General features: G+C 39.0%; 1 protein-coding gene across 5 annotated transcripts in view; it reads right to left on the bottom strand.

Moving 5' to 3' along the window:
- Positions 1 to 20,586, bottom strand: part of LOC120416023 (receptor-type tyrosine-protein phosphatase kappa) — a 215,669-nt gene that overhangs the window by 44,789 nt on the left and 150,294 nt on the right. The window lies entirely within an intron of this gene.

Below are 20,586 nucleotides of genomic sequence, written 5' to 3'. Positions count from 1 at the left end.
AAGTGTGCGAGAAGTGAAATTGGTGGTGTAATAAGCTGACGTGTCCCAGGCTTCGGCTGGACAAATACTTTTGATTCGTGTAATTTACCTTAGGAAAGGGTTAAAGATGCTGATGTCCATTCAGCCGATCGCGGTTTGCCAGCTGCCGACGCAGTACGGATGGTCATCAAAGGTAAGGCAGCATAAATGCATTCATACGATCCTTCTCACCATATGATGATTCCAGAAGATGGCCTCTCTCGATGCAGCGGTATTGGTGGTGATCGTCGCCGACGGTGGTATTGGTGTCGTCGAGCCTCGATCGTCCAACTTGGTATGCGTGTCCTCGATCGACGATGATGATCGTCAATGATGGTGATGATTGTTTACGTTCGATCGTTGGTGGATTTTTGGAGAAAAGTGGGTGTTAGCAGGAGTTCAACGTTTCGCTTCGGCGTGCGACATATACTTTGTATGTGTTTATTTACCTGGCCAAACCAGGGCACCTTGCCCAACGGATGGTGATCCAGCGAAGCGACGTCCAGGTGATCTTCGGTGATTAGCGATAATTGCTGCCGATTTCGGTTGGTTCGCAGAAGAGCAGCGGTGGAACACGAAGATCAACGAGCCAGCGACCGTTCACTGGGCTCTCCGGGTGCTGCGAAGACGATGAACAATCCGAGCAGGGTGTAGTTTTCTCCTGTGAGTACTCCAGCTGAGTGTGAGTGGTCGCGATATCCGATCGCGATGGCGGAGACCTTTGCTCGCCCGCGGAATTGAAGACCGGTAGCACAGTTCCCAAACTGTGATGGCGCACGGTGTGTGTGCGTGTAGAATCCGTAGGAGGCGATGTACTTGGTGGGGGCCAACCTGGCCTGAGGTCCTTCCGAATCCTTCCCGATCCGGTTCGAAGGACCAATAATGTTGGGTTGGTCCTTACCGGTCGTCGATAGCTCAGTGGGGGTTGGATCGGGGTTGTCCGGATTGCTGGGGGCGCCTTTTTGTCGTGGGAGATTTCCGTCCGTTTGGTGGGTTTTTGGGGGGTTTTCCGGGGTCCAAAAAATCACACGTACACACAGTTCACAATAAACACTCAGCTTACACAAACTACATTTATTAAAACTACAAAACTACATATATTAGGCACAAAAAAATACAGATTAAAATCGGCCTCTTGGCCAGCTAGTTTTTGCTGCTGTTCAGCTTTGGGGTTCGCACAATTGTAATATAATTATTCTAATCATTGACCGGGCCGGCCAGTCCGCGTATTGGTGTACTCCATCTCGATCAGCTGGTCCAGCACACTCACACAGCGACCGCCGCCGTGAGGATCGCGAGATGCACCGGTGAGTTGGGATGAGCTGCAGTTGGTGAGTTGTGAGATCGTCTGCGCTACCGTACTTGTAGACAGTGTGTTTGCACGGACGTGCCCTCAAACTTGTGATGTGGCTTGGCTTCTAACATTTTTTGCTATACTAAATGTTTTTTTTTAAATTGATTACAGCTCTGGCTGTCTTCAATAAAAATGTCATGTAGTTATGTTTTTATTGGGGTTATTAATTAAAATAAATCAAATCAGTGACCTTATAGCCTCTTTTACTTTGCTTGAACTCGATATTGTTCAATCCATTATCATGGCAAATAAATTTCAATGATTGCATAAATTCCATAGAAAACATATCTCCGAAGCTGATGCAGCACTCAAAAGTTAAGCCTATCGATAAACACTAACGTTTGCCGAAGCATGGATCTCCAGGAAAATCAGGTCGAGTGTGTTATGTTTCCAGATGCACAAACACACACCCACCGACTGCCCCCATGGATGCTGTGTGTTATGAATTGCACATTTTCACTACATTTTACAACATCAACCCGTTTACCGACTCTTTCACTGTATGTGTGAGCATTGTAAGTGTCGGAAAGTGTTTTCCCCCACCTCCCCCTCAGCCTGATGCAAGTGATAATGATGACGCTATTCTGTTTTCGAGGAGGATTTCGAAATGTTGTCTACCTCCAAGGAAGACGACTCGGGCTCAGCCCGCCCTGTTTTGTTCGAGAGGGCTCCACCTGCCGGCTCTCTTCTCCGCACTGCTTCCGAGGTGCCAAGCAGCAGGAAGAGTGATTAAAGCATGTGGCTTTTGCATAGGCACGTCTTAATCCCTGTTCGGGTTCAGCACTTGGACGTCGTCGTTCTGCACTGCATAGAGCAGCAGTGAACCATCCTTTCGGTGAAGCATCGATGATGGATGTGAGTGATGTGTGACTGTGAGTGTCCGGGCGTGCTTGAGGTGAAGAACACACTGACGAGACGATCGTTTTTCTCGTTTTTCCTTTCGACGTAGGGGGAGTGGGTCAAAAGGAGTTGAATTGGAGACTCTGATGATCAGCATTCTACCTCTGAAAATGTGTAATTTTACCTCTTTTCTGGTGTAATGCCACTTTTTCAGTGTAAATTGAGGTAAAATTACATCATCAAAGAGGTAAACAATTTTTTACTGAGTAGCGTTCTATTATTTTTTAAAGTAAAATTTTATTTAAAAGTTTACTTCTTTAACAACTTTGTCGTAGGAATCAAAGCTGTACAAATCTTTATTAGCGACTCGTTTTTTTTGTATTAAAGTACCAAAACAGGTAATGAAACGTACCCAATAAAACAGTTTTGCACCTGTGCAGATTTTTTTCTGGGCAAATGTCCAGATATGATACAAATGAGCATAATTTTGAGCTATGCCACAGATTTTATCTTTAGATGGCTGTTTCTCGGTAATGGTTAGGTTTATTCTGAGGTTTTCAAAGCTTCTTTTGTGAAATTATCCGGGGAACACAATGATATTAAAATACAAAAATACCAAAATACAAAAAAATGGGAAATGTGCTAAAACCAGGTTTTCAAAGATAACCTGTAAAGATAAAAAAATTGGGGCATTGGAGAGTTAATATTTAATTAAAATCATATTTCTTGGACGATTTCTTAAAAAAATGCAACCAGGTGTCTTTCGATCTGAAAGTTGCAAAGTTACAATAAAAAGAAAAAAGTTTTTGTAACCAGTTCCTCAAAACTATGAAGAATCTAAGTGTCGACAAAATATTGTTCAATATATTTCTCAATATTTTTATAGAACTGCCTTGAGGGTCTCCTAATGAAAGACAAAAAAAGTTTAACGTATTTTGAATTGATAAAAAAAGAATACTGTCGTTTAACGTTTTAAGGAAAAAAAGTTTTGGCTTTTTTTTTAAATAGATTAAAAATTCAATTTATGCAAAATTTTAAATATTTTTTTATCTGCTACAAAGCAATTGCTTTTTTATGGTTAAGTAATGGAATTTGGATTCGAGTTTTTTTTTCTAAAAAAAACTTTTTGCCTTCCTCACTGAGGTAAGGCTATAATCCTGCTCTAAAAATGAACTTTTTATTAAAAGCTCGAAGACCCACCTTCATGTATACATATCGACTCAGAATCGAAAACTGAACAAATGTCTGTGTGTGTGTATGTGTGTGTGTATGTGTGTGTGTATGTATGTATGTGACCAAAATTCTCACTGAGTTTTCTCAGCACTGGCTGAACCGATTTTGACCAAACCAGTTGCATTCGACTTGGTTTAGGGTCCCATACATCGCTATTGAATTGTTTGAAGTTTCGATAACTAGTTCAAAAGTTATGTATAAAAATGTGTTTTCACATATATCCGGATCTCATTTATATGCATGTAAACGATGTCCGGATCCATCATCCGACCCATCGTTGGATAGGTAATCAAGAGACCTTTCCAATGAGTCCACAACATTGAAGATCTTGCAACCCTGTCTCGAGTTATGACCACTTAAGTGATATTTATGTACTTTTATGAAGCCGGATCTCACTTAAATGTATGTAAACGATGTCCGGATCCACCATCCGACCCATCGTTGGATAGGTAATCGAGAGACCTTTCCAACGAGTCCACAACATTAAAAATCTGGCAACCCTGTCTCGAGTTAAGACTGCTTAAGTGATATTTATGTACTTTTCTGAAGCCGGATCTCACTTAAATGTATGTAAACGATGTCCGGATCCATCATCCGACCCATCGTTGGATAGGTAATCGAGAGACCTTTCCAATGAGTCCACAACATTGACGATCTGGCAACCCTGTCTCGAGTTATGACTACTTAAGTGATATTTATGTACTTTTTTGAAACCGGATCTCATTTAAATGTATGTAAACAATGTCCGGATCCATCATCCAAACCATCGTTGGATAGGTAATCAAGAGACCTTTCCAATGAGTCCACAACATTGACGATCTGGCAACCCTGTCTCGAGTAATGACTACTTAAGTGATATTTATGTACTTTTTTGAAGCCGGATCTCATTTAAATGTATGTAAACGATGTCCGGATCCATCATCCAACCCATCGTTGGATAGGTAATCGAGAGACATTTCCAACGAGTCCACAACATTAAAAATCTGGCAACCCTGTCTCGAGTTATGACTACTTAAGTGATATTTATGTACTTTTTTGAAGCCGGATCTCACTTAAATGTATGTAAACGATGTCCGGATCCATCATCCGACCCATCGTTGGATAGGTAATCGAGAGACCTTTCCAATGAGTCCACAACATTGACGATCTGGCAACCCTGTCTCGAGTTATGACTACTTAAGTGATATTTATGTACTTTTTTGAAGCCGGATCTTACTTAAATGTATGTAAACGATGTCCGGATCCATCATCCAAACCATCGTTGGATAGGTAATCGAGAGACCTTTCCAATGAGTCCACAACATTGACGATCTGGCAACCCTGTCTCGAGTTAAGACTACTTAAGTGATATTTATGTACTTTTTTGAAGCCGGATCTCACTTAAATGTATGTAAACGATGTCCGGATCCATCATCCAAACCATCGTTGGATAGGTAATCGAGAGACCTTTCCAATGAGTCCACAACATTGACGATCTGGCAACCCTGTCTCGAGCTATGACCACTTAAGTGATATTTATGAACTTTTTTGAAGCCGGATCTCACTTAAATGTATGTAAACGATGTCCGGATCCATCATCCGACCCATCGTTGGATAGGTAATCAAGAGACCTTTCCAAAGAGTCCACAACATTGAAGATCTTGCAACCCTGTCTCGAGTTATGACCACTTAAGTGATATTTATGTACTTTTATGAAGCCGGATCTCACTTAAATGTATGTAAACGATGTCCGGATCCACCATCCGACCCATCGTTGGATAGGTAATCGAGAGACCTTTCCAACGAGTCCACAACATTAAAAATCTGGCAACCCTGTCTCGAGTTAAGACTGCTTAAGTGATATTTATGTACTTTTCTGAAGCCGGATCTCACTTAAATGTATGTAAACGATGTCCGGATCCATCATCCGACCCATCGTTGGATAGGTAATCGAGAGACCTTTCCAATGAGTCCACAACATTGACGATCTGGCAACCCTGTCTCGAGTTATGACTACTTAAGTGATATTTATGTACTTTTTTGAAGCCGGATCTCATTTAAATGTATGTAAACGATGTCCGGATCCATCATCCAAACCATCGTTGGATAGGTAATCGAGAGACCTTTCCAATGAGTCCACAACATTGACGATCTGGCAACCCTGTCTCGAGTAATGACTACTTAAGTGATATTTATGTACTTTTTTGAAGCCGGATCTCATTTAAATGTATGTAAACGATGTCCGGATCCATCATCCAACCCATCGTTGGATAGGTAATCGAGAGACATTTCCAACGAGTCCACAACATTAAAAATCTGGCAACCCTGTCTCGAGTTATGACTACTTAAGTGATATTTATGTACTTTTTTGAAGCCGGATCTCACTTAAATGTATGTAAACGATGTCCGGATCCATCATCCGACCCATCGTTGGATAGGTAATCGAGAGACCTTTCCAATGAGTCCACAACATTGACGATCTGGCAACCCTGTCTCGAGTTATGACTACTTAAGTGATATTTATGTACTTTTTTGAAGCCGGATCTCACTTAAATGTATGTAAACGATGTCCGGATCCATCATCCAAACCATCGTTGGATAGGTAATCGAGAGACCTTTCCAATGAGTCCACAACATTGACGATCTGGCAACCCTGTCTCGAGTAATGACTACTTAAGTGATATTTATGTACTTTTTTGAAGCCGGATCTCATTTAAATGTATGTAAACGATGTCCGGATCCATCATCCAACCCATCGTTGGATAGGTAATCGAGAGACATTTCCAACGAGTCCACAACATTAAAAATCTGGCAACCCTGTCTCGAGTTATGACTACTTAAGTGATATTTATGTACTTTTTTGAAGCCGGATCTCACTTAAATGTATGTAAACGATGTCCGGATCCATCATCCGACCCATCGTTGGATAGGTAATCGAGAGACCTTTCCAATGAGTCCACAACATTGACGATCTGGCAACCCTGTCTCGAGTTATGACTACTTAAGTGATATTTATGTACTTTTTTGAAGCCGGATCTCACTTAAATGTATGTAAACAATGTCCGGATCCATCATCCAAACCATCGTTGGATAGGTAATCGAGAGACCTTTCCAATGAGTCCACAACATTGACGATCTGGCAACCCTGTCTCGAGTTAAGACTACTTAAGTGATATTTATGTACTTTTCTGAAGCCGGATCTCATTTAAATGTATGTAAACGATGTCCGGATCCATCATCCAACCCATCGTTGGATAGGTAATCGAGAGACCTTTTTAACGAGTCCACAATATTAAAAATCTGGCAACCCTGTCTCGAGTTATGACTGCTTAAGTGATATTTATGTACTTTTATGAAGCCGGATCTCACTTAAATGTATGTAAACGATGTCCGGATCCATCATCCGACCCATCGTTGGATAGGTAATCGAGAGACCTTTCCAACGAGTCCACAACATTAAAAATCTGGCAACCCTGTCTCGAGTTATGACTACTTAAGTGATATTTATGTACTTTTTTGAAGCCGGATCTCACTTAAATGTATGTAAACGATGTCCGGATCCATCATCCGACCCATCGTTGGTTAGATAATCAAGAGACCTTTCCAACAAGACCACAACATAGAAGATCTGGCAACCCTGTCTCGAGTTATGACCACTTAAGTTATATCTGTGTACTTATTTTTCTGGATCTAAAAAAATAGCTGAAATATGTGTCTAAATCACTCATATTACCCATTGTTGGTAAAAAGTGAGGAAGGCATCAACCACATAGGTGGATTAAGGTAGTTTTTTGTAAACAATAAATATCAAAATTGACTCAAAATTTACTGTTAAAAAAAAATGAACCTGGGGTTGTTGAAGATTGATTACCATCTCTAGAGTTTTTTTTAGAAAAGGTCCGATAAACCAAATTTTCATTTTTTACTGGCTGTACCATCTTACTCAGTGCGGTTTCTAAAACACCTAATAAGCTTAAATAAATAATTTGTTTAATAGATCTCCTAAAAAATCCAGATTTCGTACTTTTTGTGTTTTTGAAAAGACTTTCGTTTTGTTAATACTACCTGCATGCGTCAAGAATTTTTTTTACATTTATTTTTAGTGTACCTATCCTTCTTTTATTTTAGCAGTTGTTCAATTATGGTTACTTATTATTTTGATCTTAATATTTTTAACTGAAACTAAAGCCGCCATTTTTGTGTTTGTGTGGTTGTTTTTTTTGCTTGTTTTTCGCATGTTTTTGCTTTCCTCACTAAACTGAGGAAAGGATATACAGCATGTAAAAAAGTATTTACACCCCTTGGGCACTATGCATATTTTGTGATGAAACATGTAAACAATTTAAAGTTTGACAGAAACCTAGTACTAGGTTTTGTTCAGAAACTCATGCCGAACATTTTGCTACAAAAAGCTCATGAAAATTCTATTTCTATAAAAAGTTCTATAACAAATACTATTACAAAAAACTATAAAGGTGCAAAAAAGTTTCCACACCTTTCGAAAAATTAACATAAATAAAGTTATTTATTGACAAATCACCATAAATCCAGTCTACGAACTTCAATCAGGCATCCTTGACTGATTAAAAAAATAATTTGGATTGAATATATAGTTTACTAACTACTTAGTATAAAAGTTTATATAAGTCTAGAGATTCTATATAAAAATTATCTTAACTTAATTTTGAAAACTTTTAATTCAACTAAATGTCTATATATTACCATAGAATTGGTAAATAAACATTTTGGAGTGGGTATAACACCGTTTGGGGGTCTTTGTATCGCTAGAATAGATTTTTCGTTGGAATTTCGTACCAACCCGGAATTACGTCGTCGGAAAACTCGCAAAAAAATAATAATAATAAAAATAATTAAATTTGTTTTTTTTGTAAAGAAATGTATTGCAAACTAAAATCTGCTCCGATTGTGGAGAGGAATCAAGCAAAAATGGTGCATCATTTAACCTCCCTCCCCTATCCGGATCCCGACGACATCCCGCAAAGTGTTCTAACATTTCCATTCAAGTGCCATATGTGTGCTTGTGCAGTTTGACCTTTTCCAGGGTGGGTTCGAATCGGAAGGAAAACGGAAGAAGTGGTAGAGGCGTAGTTTGCTGCTGACTCAACTCCCGTCGTCATCGCGTCGGGAATGTGGTTGATTCTTCCGGCTTTTGAAAATGACGATGGGCAAAAACGAAGGTTGTTTCCGACCATTACGATGCACAGCGGTGCGGTGCAAGTGCAAGTTCGAGAGCCAAAAAAGGCCTATTCAACCGATCCCTCCGGTAGCAATACCGGACGACGGATATGGCAACGGTTGACACCGCCATTGAAAATGAAGCCGCTCTTCTAATTCATTGAGGAAGAACCGCTTGGCTAAGCACGTTTACACCTCGTTGGCTAAGCACCGCTGAATGGTCGTTCGTCGGTGGGACGGGAAAATTCTTTTGAAGTAGTGGTGGAGGAAACAAGGGGAAAGTCTAAAGACAGGCCGAGCTGTTTTGATTCAATTAAATGACACTTCACTTTTAAGTTTGCCACCGTTTTTTTTTTCTTCCGCTGTGCATTCTCATTGAAAGGCCGTCGTCATTGATGGTGGTAGAATTATAGGTTTTCATTTGAAAGGACATGGAAGTGTTCTAATTAAAATAATGGTAGGGTGCACAACTAATCGTTTGAAACCTTTCGTTCAAATTCGTCCCAGTTGATGGTTAACGTTGTTAGAGAAGCAATTTCTTTTGATAATTTATGAAGAAAACTCGTTGATTGTTGATTGATGTGAATTTTACACTTTCTTCAATAAAACTTGAAACTCCAATATTTCAAGATAAAAGTGTTTCCTAAGAAGACCGTGTCTACTGTTGATCGGGCCGCTATGTATTCTTAACTCAAACCGTCTCATCGTGGGCAAAGCCAATTAAATCTGACAGCTGCTGCCAGAAACGGCCCCCGTTGAACAATTCCGTAGTAGGGCGACTGCCACGTGGCGCGGAAGGGTAAATCGATCCAAATGCCAACTGTAATGAGGTAATTTTGGGAATCATCACCATGCCGATATTCCAGGAGAAAAAAAAAATCGCCTTATAATTGAAAAATCTTGTAATTGAGAAAATGCCAAAATTTAACATTTTTTGATCTCACAAACATCCCGAAAAAAAAAACACAAAAAAGGAGGAAAGAACAGCTATTGATACACCAACAAAGGGAGCAAACGATGACGGGTAAACTTTGCACGATTCGGTCTAATTGTTGTGATGCTGACGGCTAAAAATAACAAGTCAGGACATCGCGACGAAGACCGGGTACGTATCTTTTCGCGAAACACAAAATGTTAATTGGCTTATTATTGTGCGAGACAACAACGGCGACGACGACGGAACGCCACGGCAACTGACGACCGGGGTGACGCGTTGGTGATTTTGGGGGTAATTCTGGTCACTGTAGGATACTTGCTTCGTACGTAGTTAGTTCAAAATGATCGTTGTGAGTGTGTTATTGGCATATAAAAAGTTAATTAGAAAAAAAACTTTTAACGCTACTCTACGTTAGAATATTAACTGAGCAAGAGAGTGACTTTCTTTATTTGGTCGGAATTCTATGCAGACTGCAAAATAACCTATTTTACGATAGCAATTCCCACGCAAATCGACTCACACATTTGATTTGCATTCACATGTATCTAGTGAAACTTATTGCATAATTAAATTCAAACGGCATCGTCTTCCAATAACCAATAGCCAGGCAGTAACCGGCTCCCAAAGTGTTTACAAATGTCTGTTTTCCCATGGGAGCACCTCGCCACTGTATATCCCACTCATGTCCATGGACGTTCCTATTCGATACTGTGCCGAACGCTGGATGTGGCCGCTTGACTGTGTGTCACAAGAACCCAATAAGACCTTCCTGATTGGTCACCCACCCTGCCTGCATGTTGAACCCATGGCCCAAGCCAAGGATCGATCCGACAAACTGCGAGTGCTCAAGTGAAAAGTTTAATGTGCTAGAAGCAGAATTTATTTATATGCAAATTTTTGCAGCATGTCTCTCGGTTTGGGTCGGGGGTAGTCTGTAAATAACGTTTTTTGTATGATTATAAACAGAGACGAAACTTTCACTATATTATTTAAAAATCATAATTTTCAAGTGTGATCCATTACTTCATCAAAAGAGATAGCACTGATGCCGTTATTTTCAGAAATAAAGTATTACACTGAATTAATCGACATTTTTTTGTGACAGTTGACTGAGCTCGTCTTTCCTTTTTTGCTACGTCCGTCTGAATTTGAAACCCTGCTCTCTCTCACATGACCATACGACTGAGTGCAACGCAACGTCACTCACACAGTCATTTGACTCTCACCACCTCGCTCATTCGCCCAGAGTTCGTTCGTTTGAGTTCTATCGAAATTCAGATCACCTTCCTCATGACTACAGTCAAACGGGTCTAGCTCATTTCCCCGAATGACATTTCCCCAAATGCCATTTCCCCGAAAATCATATCCCCTAATTGACCACATTCCCGAATACCACTTCCCCTAATCAGCCACATCCCCGAATGCCATTTCCCCGAATATCATTTCCCCTAATCGGCTATATCCCCGAATGCCATTTCCCCTAATCGGCCATTTCCCCGAATGCCGTTTCCCCGAAGTGACACTTACGCCACTTGCTGTTTATTTAAATTTAAATTTTGCCGATTTTTCATATCATCCTAATCCTAATCATCATTTTCGCTCAAGCCTTTTTCCATGACTAACAGTTATTTTCTTTCTCGATTTTACCGAACAAACAGCTTTTTCGGGTATGCTGTTGATTAAATGTTGTAAATTGGGTAGTAAAGCCCTTTGTAATTTTTTATGAACAACGGTAAACACGATTAAAAAACATTTCTGATAACGTTTTTTTTTTATTTTTATGAAAAAAAAGTTATTGACAAGACAACATTTTTTCGATGGATCAACTATGGTCCCCTTGGAACGAGCTGTCAAGTAGGAGCTTTTCTACCAAGAAGGGCCGTGAAGTGATTTTTTTTAAATTGAATTAAAAATCCATTTTAAATCCTTTGCGGTCGTTCAAAGGGTCATTGTACTTAGAAAAAAAGCTTTATCGTTGTGAACAATAATATCACAAATTTAATTTTCATTTTAGGACCCAATTACAGTCCAGATTCGATTATCCGAAGTTTCGAATATCCGAAGTTCGATTATCCGAAGGTTTGTATGGTAGAGATCCTAAATAGGGAGACTGGTCGAAGTGAATTTGACGTACCCAAACAGACACGAGTTTGACGTATCCAAACGAGCATTTGCCTTTACGCCCAGCAAAAATTATCAGTGTTGCCAAGCTCAAAACATACGTTGCCAGATCGATTTAGCCAGCTTAGACCAGTCTCCCTATTTAGGGTCTCTATTGTATGGGACTTCGGATAATCGAATTACGAACAACATTTTTTTGTTTTTTTTTCTTTTTCTTGTTTTAAACATCAAATTTGAGTTTTGCAACCCCATTTTAGTCAAATTTGAATAGTTGATTGCCTATTAAATAATAAAATGCATTTTTTCAATATTTCAACACCGCCATATTGGCCGCCATCTTGGATTTAAAAGTTTTAATCCGAAGTTTCGATTATCCTAAGTGAATTTTTTCCGAGGCCTTCGGATAATCGAGTCTGGACTGTACTAGATTTTTTTTTGTTCAATTAACATTTGTATTCAACCGCATAATTACCTAGATGTTGTTTTTGAGATATTTGTCTTTTTTTCGAATTTTGTTCAAGAACCCAAAAATTGAACAAATAGGTACATAAGGCTGGTACAAATTTTATTTAGAGTTTATGATGATTATACTCTTCGCCAAATCCCAAACCAGCAATGTGAATAAAATGATCAGTGTGAACGGGGTTCTGTACTACGAAAATCGCACGGTATGTTTTTTGAATCATAAAAGAAAACAAAACTTCTATTGCATTGTTATTATCATGTCTATAAGAAAAAAGTATTTGTTTTGAGAATATATATATAAAAAAAAGTCTGTAACAATATTCATTGTATTTGAATGAATATTATCAAACCTTTCAACACCCCTTCCCCCTAAAATGCTACGTCTGTTCTGAATGAAGCCAAAAAGAAAGTTGATCATTCAAGGCCAATACGAACCTTTCAAGAAATATTATAAGTAGTTTGATGTGTTAAAAATTGCCATCAATTTTTTTTTTCTTAAAAAATGCTATTTCCCCGAACGCGGTCAAGCGGAAATGCCCGGTGCCCAGGAGCGCGCGCGCGCTCCGGGGCACCGGGCATTTCCGCTTGACCGCGTTCGGGGAAATGGCATTCAGGGAAATGACTATTCAGGGATACGACTAATCGGGTAAGTGGCATTCGGGATTGTGGCCCATTCGGGAAAATGGCATTCGGGGATGGGGACGATTAGGGGAAATGGAAAATTTGGGTAAATGGAATTCGGGGAAATGACTATTAGGGGAAGTGTCTTTTCGGGGAAGTGGCATTCGGGGAAATGTCCCTTCGGTAATATGGGTTTCGGGGAAATGTCATAGATTCCAGTCAAACGATTGCTGTCACCACTCACCACAATTATCCGCACATGCAAAAAAGAGGAGTAGATAGAAAGAGAATGAGAAAGAGAAAGCATGTGCAGTCGTGTAGTGTGAGTTTGAGCTCGGATTTTTTTCGTGTCAACTTTGTGTGACGATTGTGACCGGAACTGTCAGTGAATATTCAACGATGATGGTAGTTGATTCCGGACGGCTGTCAAATATCTTTGTCGTTGACCGACCCTTTTTAAAACCCTGTTTAATCATAAAGTACAGGCGAGTGAACTTACCTTCCATCGGATGGGGAAGTAAAACGTCGCTCGTGGCCTTGGTTGTTGATAGGCCGTTAAGTCATTCCAAGTGTTGGAGTCGTCTCCACGCTAGAAGTACAAACAACACACCAAACCAAGCCTGCTCCAAAGGTCGTCAGTTCGAACCCTGGAGTCGAAGGAGTGAAAATAGGTTTAGGTGCTCTCCCCATTCAAGCCTTTGGACTCCTAAGTTCGAGCAGAAACTTGCAATAGATCCCACAAAAGATCTGGGGGTCGTTGAAATTACTCCCAAACTAGAATAACGAATTGAAATGGCAGTTTGACCCATTTGAGCCTAAAATGAAATCATATAAATTTATTTTTCAAATGTTGGTTGATAAATTCCAAAACATTCGCTACTCTACGTACTTTACAAACGATCCCGTTTACCATCTCATAGTTTGCTCACACTGCAGATAGTAGTGCTTCTTTGCCCACCAGAGGGAGGGGTCGATTTGTCGAACGAAGATTATATTTTATGCATCTTTTTCGAACAGTCTTGCAACATTGATTGAAACGCAGGCAAGAAATTGAGATTTTGTTTTAGAAAAACATTTTTGGGAGAATGTATAATATGCTGGCATGATTTGGGTAACAAAAGAGAATTAATTTGCAATAAATCAAAGCTATTGTTTGATTTATTTAGAGGTTTACGTTATTCCAGCGTTTCTGAAACAAATATCTGTGTCATTCAATTTGACAAAAAAATCTTGTTGCTAACTATCATATCATATAATATCTGTTGAAAAAAACTGCTCAAGCAGTCGTGTAATCTGTTAGCTTAAGTTTATCTCAATCGCATCCATTACATAGCACACGTTCACCTGCTGCGTTTGTAGCAATTATGCTACAAGATGTCGTATCCTTCCTTCCCTTTTCGAAATCACACCATGGATTACGTACTAAACCATCCTGCAGCAACTGCCTGAAGCTTCATTCCGTCAAGACAACCACCTGGACCCAAAGTGCAGTGTAAATCTGTTCCCAAGAAAGCTCTTTTGTCTCATCCCGGTGCAGTTAGCACAATGCTTCTGGGAAAGACTGTTGTTTGTCACCTGTCCCCTAGTCTGGCGATAGAATTATAATGTAAATTCTCTGGAATTACCAGCTCAGTACATACGATAATATGTTATCTTAATGACAATACTCCAGCTTGTGCTGGTGCCACACCGTAAAGGTATAAGATTCAGCCACAAAATTGCATAACTGAAAGCCACTTTACCCAAAATGGGTCATTAGAATTACTTGTAGCACAGTGCACAGCTGTTTTGCACGAAACTTTCCCCGGGAAAAAACCCCCTCGCTATCGAGACCGTAAAGTAAAACCCAATTTGGTTACCATTACAATCTCGCCCCGGTGATGCGACAGTTTTGCCTGCGTGGAACGAAAATCCAGGATGACTGCAAACGAGTTTACAATTAGCCCGAGTTAATGATTTTGTGTGTTTACACTTCCCTCATTAGTCTCGTCGGAACATTCCCCCCACACCCCTACCCACCCAAACCAGGCTCTTTGTCAGTAATCCAGGTGACTGCAGTATCCCCAAGTGCAAGAGTGCTGCTGCACGTGGGTACTGTACCGACTCTTCAAGCCAGCCATCCTTGCACGACGATGTCGCTGGAGATGCTTATTTAAAAGTGCTTGTGACTTACCCTACCCAGACTTTCGCTTTGTGCGTTTTTTTTTCTCCTGTTCAGAGGCGTTTGAAGGGTTAAAGGTAAAAATTTGGTGGAAAAATTCATTTACTGCTGTAAGGAATTTTTAATTTACATGCAACTTAGTGGTTTAATCACAGAACATTTTTTATACTATCGATTTCACGTCAAGCCAGCAGAATTCATACAGAAAATGCTCCGACTTGGCTCAAATTTGGTATGGGAGTTCCTTCGCCAAAATGAAAACCTTATTTGCAGATTTGAAGGTATCGGGATCAAAAAGCCTACAGCTGAAATTATTTTTTCATGATTTTTCAGGATGTTTTTCGTAACGGATATGTGGAATCTATTAACATTTATTTCGCTACGTTTGATACCCATATTGCTCCATATTAGTTAAATTAATAATTACCGTTTTTTTTACCTTGTATCATATTTTTTCAGTGTATTCAGTGTGTTCCATACCTACAACTTTGCTGAAGACACCAAATCAATCAAAAAATCCTTCAAAAGATACAGATTTTTGAATTTTCACATATCATTTTTGTATGGACAGCTGCCAAATTTGTATGAAAAATTATGTGGACAAACTAATGATGCAAAATGGCTTCTTTGGGCATACCGAAGGCACCAAAAAAGTTTCAGCCGGATAAAAAAATACAAAAAAATGAATGGCAGAAATCTCAGAAGATTGCTCTAATGCATTGCTTTTATCATGGTTGTTAATCAATAGAATTATCGTCGATAATATTTTCGTCTGACGATATAACGATAATGGTTATCGCTATCGTCATTCCAATAATTTTATCGGCGATAATCTTATCACCGATAACGGACGATAACTCATTTTTTAAATCTTTCTTAAAACTGACTTAATCCATCAATAACATGTTAAACTTTCAAAGCATTTGCTTAGAATATAATTTTTGATGATTTAGTAAGTTTCAAAGCATGAATAAAAAAAATCCAAAAATACCGTATTTTTTTGAAAGTTCTAAAATTTTCATAATACAGAGCAATATGGGTATCAAACGAAGCGAAATTTTACGTGCATTTTCACTGTTTTAGAGTTTTTTGAATGAAATACTAAAATTTTCACCAAATGCCGTATTTTCTCTGAAATACTAAAATTTTCATAATTCTCAATAAGGGTATCAAATGATTCAAAATTTTGCTTGCATTTCCACTGTTGTACAGTCAGTCGAATGAAATACTAAAATTCGATTAGATTAATAAATAAACGGATTTCGGAATTTCAAATGAAGTACCAAGCTTCTCCATAGAAATAAGTTCCCAAGTACATTATGCTGGAGACGCATGATGCTTCAAGTTTGATTAATGTATCAAAATCCTACTTTTTTCAAGAAATCATATCTCAGTATTCTCGTAATTGATATTCATATTTTTTGCAGATGTTACGCAAAAAATGAGTTTGAAATGGAAATCAAATGTTAGGTTTGAGATGCCCTAACCCACCTTTGATTTTCGTGAAACTTTGTTTTAAGGAGTCTAAAAAAACCCGCATTCTATCAATGCACGAGCAACAACAAACGACTGAAGGGTAATTTTAAGAAGTAGCTTAACTTAAAAAAAAACTTGGATTGAAGCCGAACTGTTTGATTGAAACATTTTTTAGCATATAATTTAGAAATAAACAAAAACTGAACGTTTCCATTATGGACATTGTAAAAAGTGAGGAGTTTTTCTGGATGCTTTATTTATTTTAATTTTGATGATTTAAAAATAGTACCTATATGCAAAATGTAAATATTTGCAATTCCATTGTGAAACAATTTACTTTTCCTGTAATTCTGAGTGATACTTCTTAATGTTGTCTTGAAGGTTGGCACTTAATACGACGACAAAAAACATTCAGGTGAGAAATTATCCAATTCAAGTGTCGGTAATTCTCGTTGGATTCAATTACGACTCGTGTCCAGGGTTGTAAAAAAATCAAACATTAAGTTCTCAGCGACTACAATTATCATGCCCGAACTCTCATGTCCTAGCTTTCATTGCCTCTCTTTCCTTCGCGATTTTCAGCAACTCAGTGATAGGAAGGGAATGCTGATGCTGACAATCTGTAATAGATCTATAAAAAAGAGAACTCACAAACTATAGTGACGATCGCTATACCTTCTGATATTTTGATGCAAGTATCATCAAATGATAGGTTTTTCTATCACTCATTTACGACACTGCTCGTGCAAAAAATCTTCAATTTTTGCAACTTGTTGCATAAACTACTGTTATCCCACGGTACTCTGTCGAGTTGGATAATTACGACGAGTGTTCTATGATGAGTTTCATTCTTTTTATTTTTTGCAATTTCGAAAAATATTTATGAATAGGATTTTTCAGTGAAACGTTTAAATTTGACGTCCGTGTGTTTGGTCAACTCAAAAACCAAAACAGTGTCTTTAAAGTTGAAGTTTGCTGCACTCAAACAAGTGTTATAATAAACTTTTCAGCACTGTTATTTTTATTGATGTTAAAAAAGGCCAATTCGTCACATCTACCAACTTTTGTAAATTTGTTGAATTAAAGATATATCACTTTAAAATGAGATTCAAAAATGAGTGCATAATTCGAATCATGACCGGAATATTTCTAACTAACACCTTTTAAAATAACATGGTTTCAATTGAACATCAAGGGCGAAACCTTTGACACACCCCTGACCAGTTTGCAAGCAAAGGCAAACACTGACTTCACTTGCCGTGCCACCCATCCCATGTTGCAAACATTGCATACCTGCCGGAGTGCCACCCCTCCCCGCCTCCCTTTATAGTGTACCACGTGCAAACCAAACACTTCTGCCATCTGACCGGTCGGGCCCGGACCACGTGGGGCTGTTTGTGCTGCCTTTTGTTTATGTTTCGTCCGAAAGCACCCAGCCTCCCGGCCCTTTCGGTCGTCCGGTGTTTCAACCTTGTCGTCGTCGTCGTCGGAAAATGCGACCGGAACAGAATTAGCTCTATATTAGCATAAAGTTAATGCCAACCAGGAAGTGCTCCATTTTCCCGAAGCTTGTTATCGTTTTGTTCCCGCTTTAGAACGGTGCTTCCTGTAAAGGATTTTCCTCTCCTTCGCTGGGAAACAAGGTCGTTCGATTTAAACTGGGCCATTTCCCGGGTTGGTTAAAGTTTTGTGTGTGGAAAATTGTGCAGTGCCATCAAGCCCTATAAAACGGGTCACTTCCTTTACGCGCCGGCGATGGCGACGACGAGGTTGCTGCAATTTCGGAAGGATTATGACCGTCCGGAATGGACCTGACCATGAATGGCACACGCACACACAGGTCCATAATCTCTTTAACACGGAAAAACGATTTTCCGAAGGTAGTTTGTGTGGGTGATTGTGGAACGGAGAGGAAATTGATTTCCCATGAGAACGGTTGTACGTGGGTGGCAGAAATCGAACGCCACATTTATTAACATTTTTGGTTTAGATTGATGGCCAACGGTGGAGGTACTTTGAAATTACACGTGCCTCGTGTTGGTTGAGATTTGGTGTCACGTTTTGATTTAGTGGTCGTGCGTGATTTAGGAAAAATATTGACTTATAGGGCGGTGTTTCCCGGGGAATACTGTTGCAGACCGTTTACCTGATCAGAACGAATTCCAACCAAAATAAATCAAAATTTTTGGCGTAATTTCGAAAATAAAAGAGTTTTGATTTATTTTAAATGTTGTAAAAATAATTTCGATAATCAAAATTTACAAAACCGCAATGAAAACATCAAAAACTCCCTTAAATTGGCGATAAAAATCCAAACCTATTCCCTCCGAAAGGACACATTGACTCAATTCCCAGGCCAGCTTTTCCGACACCACGCGAGCGGAAGTGCGTGATTTACGGTCCACGGGGAAAAATGTGGCGTTTTAGGGGTGGTGGCCACAGAATCACTTTCGTTTTTTTTGGGCTCGATGGCACCCAATATCGCAGCTGGGCGGTAGTGTTGCTACGCGGGACCATAATTCATCACACATCGACCCGCTTACCGTGTCGTGCAAATGAAGCTACAATTTATGGCCGGTGTACGCAATGGGCCAGGCCGTCGAATTTTCCGGCACCCCCGTAGAGATCGATTCTTACCCGTCGTCAGTGTGGTTCCGCCCGAACAGAACTTTGTCTTAATCAATTTTGAGGCTTACCTGAAAATGGAAAGGAGAGAAAAGAAAGGAAAATGTTGTTATTATGGTACGTGTGCACCTGTTGATACAGGGTAAATGCTGCGTGAAATTGATTTCGGAAGTTGGCACAGTAAAGAAAAAATATGTTGATTTGCATGACAAAGTTTAAAAGTGTTTTTTGTTAGAACTGTTTCAAACGTTTGATACAATTAGGTGTTTCACAAACATAAAACACGCGAAATGACAATAAATATTTTATTGTGTTTTTGGAAAATCCATTTGGTGAAGTTGTCCCAATAATGTCTTGTTGATCCCGAGTCAAAGCTCTTTGCATTGTTACAGGTGGATCAAAGATAACCAGCATTACTGTATTGAGCATGGTGTCGAAGAATATGTTTTTATTAGGTTGCTCTTGGATTTTAGCTGATCCTGATTGACTGCGTGCATATTCATAGAAGTTATTGAATGCTTAATTTATGCTTTAGAAATACTTTTAATTAATTTCAACTCATAATTCAAAACCAATGGTATGGTATTTCCGCAAGTGATCTTTCTTATGAAAAATATTTAAACAAATTTTTGCGTAATTCTCTACCAACTCACACGAAATCGGGAAAAGTTGCCCCGACCCTCTTCGATTTGCGTGAAACTTTGTCCTAAGGGGTAACTTTTGTCCTTGATCACGAATCCGAGGTCCGCTTTTTGATATCTCGTGACGGAGGGGCTGTACGACCCCTTCCATTTTTGAACATGCGAAAAAAGAGGTGTTTTTCAATAATTTGCAGCCTGAAACGGTGATGAGATAGAAATTTGGTGTCAAAGGGACTTTTATGTAAAATTAGACGACCGAGTTGATGGCGTACTCAGAATTCCGAAAAAAACGTATTTTTCATTGAAAAAAACACTAAAAAAGTTTTAAAAACTCTCCCATTTTCCGTTACTCGACTGTAAAAAAATTTGGAACATGTCATTTTATGGGAAATTTAATGTACTTTTCGAATCTGCATTGACTCAGAAGGGTCATTTTTTCATTTAGAACAAAATTTTTCATTTTAAAATTTCGTGTTTTTTCTAACTTTGCAGGGTTATTTTTTAGAGTGTAACAATGTTCTACAAAGTTGTAGAGCAGACAATCACAAAAATTTAAGTATATAGACATAAGGGGTTTGCAAATAAACATCACGAATTATCGCGATTTTACGAAAAAAAAGTTTTGAAAAAGTTACTTTTTGCGTTTCTTTTTGTTTTGTCGTCCGTGTCTGTCGCGGGTGACCATGAACGGCCATGATCAACGACGACCAACATTTCAAAACTTTTTTTTTTCGTAAAATCGCAATAACTCGTGATGTTTATAAGCAAACCCCTTATGTCTATAAATTAAATTTTTTTAATTGTCTGCTCTTCAACTTTATAGAACATCATTACACTCTAAAAATAACACTGCAAAGTTAAAAAAAACACGAAATTTTAAAATGAAAAATTTTGTTCTAGATGAAAAAATAACCCTTCT

The sequence above is a fragment of the Culex pipiens genome, chromosome 2 (genome assembly GCF_016801865.2).
Source record: "Culex pipiens pallens isolate TS chromosome 2, TS_CPP_V2, whole genome shotgun sequence".
Lineage (NCBI taxonomy): Eukaryota > Metazoa > Arthropoda > Insecta > Diptera > Culicidae > Culex > Culex pipiens.
The sequence above is the reverse complement of the archived record's forward strand: the minus strand, read 5'-3'. Positions and strand labels throughout refer to the sequence as shown.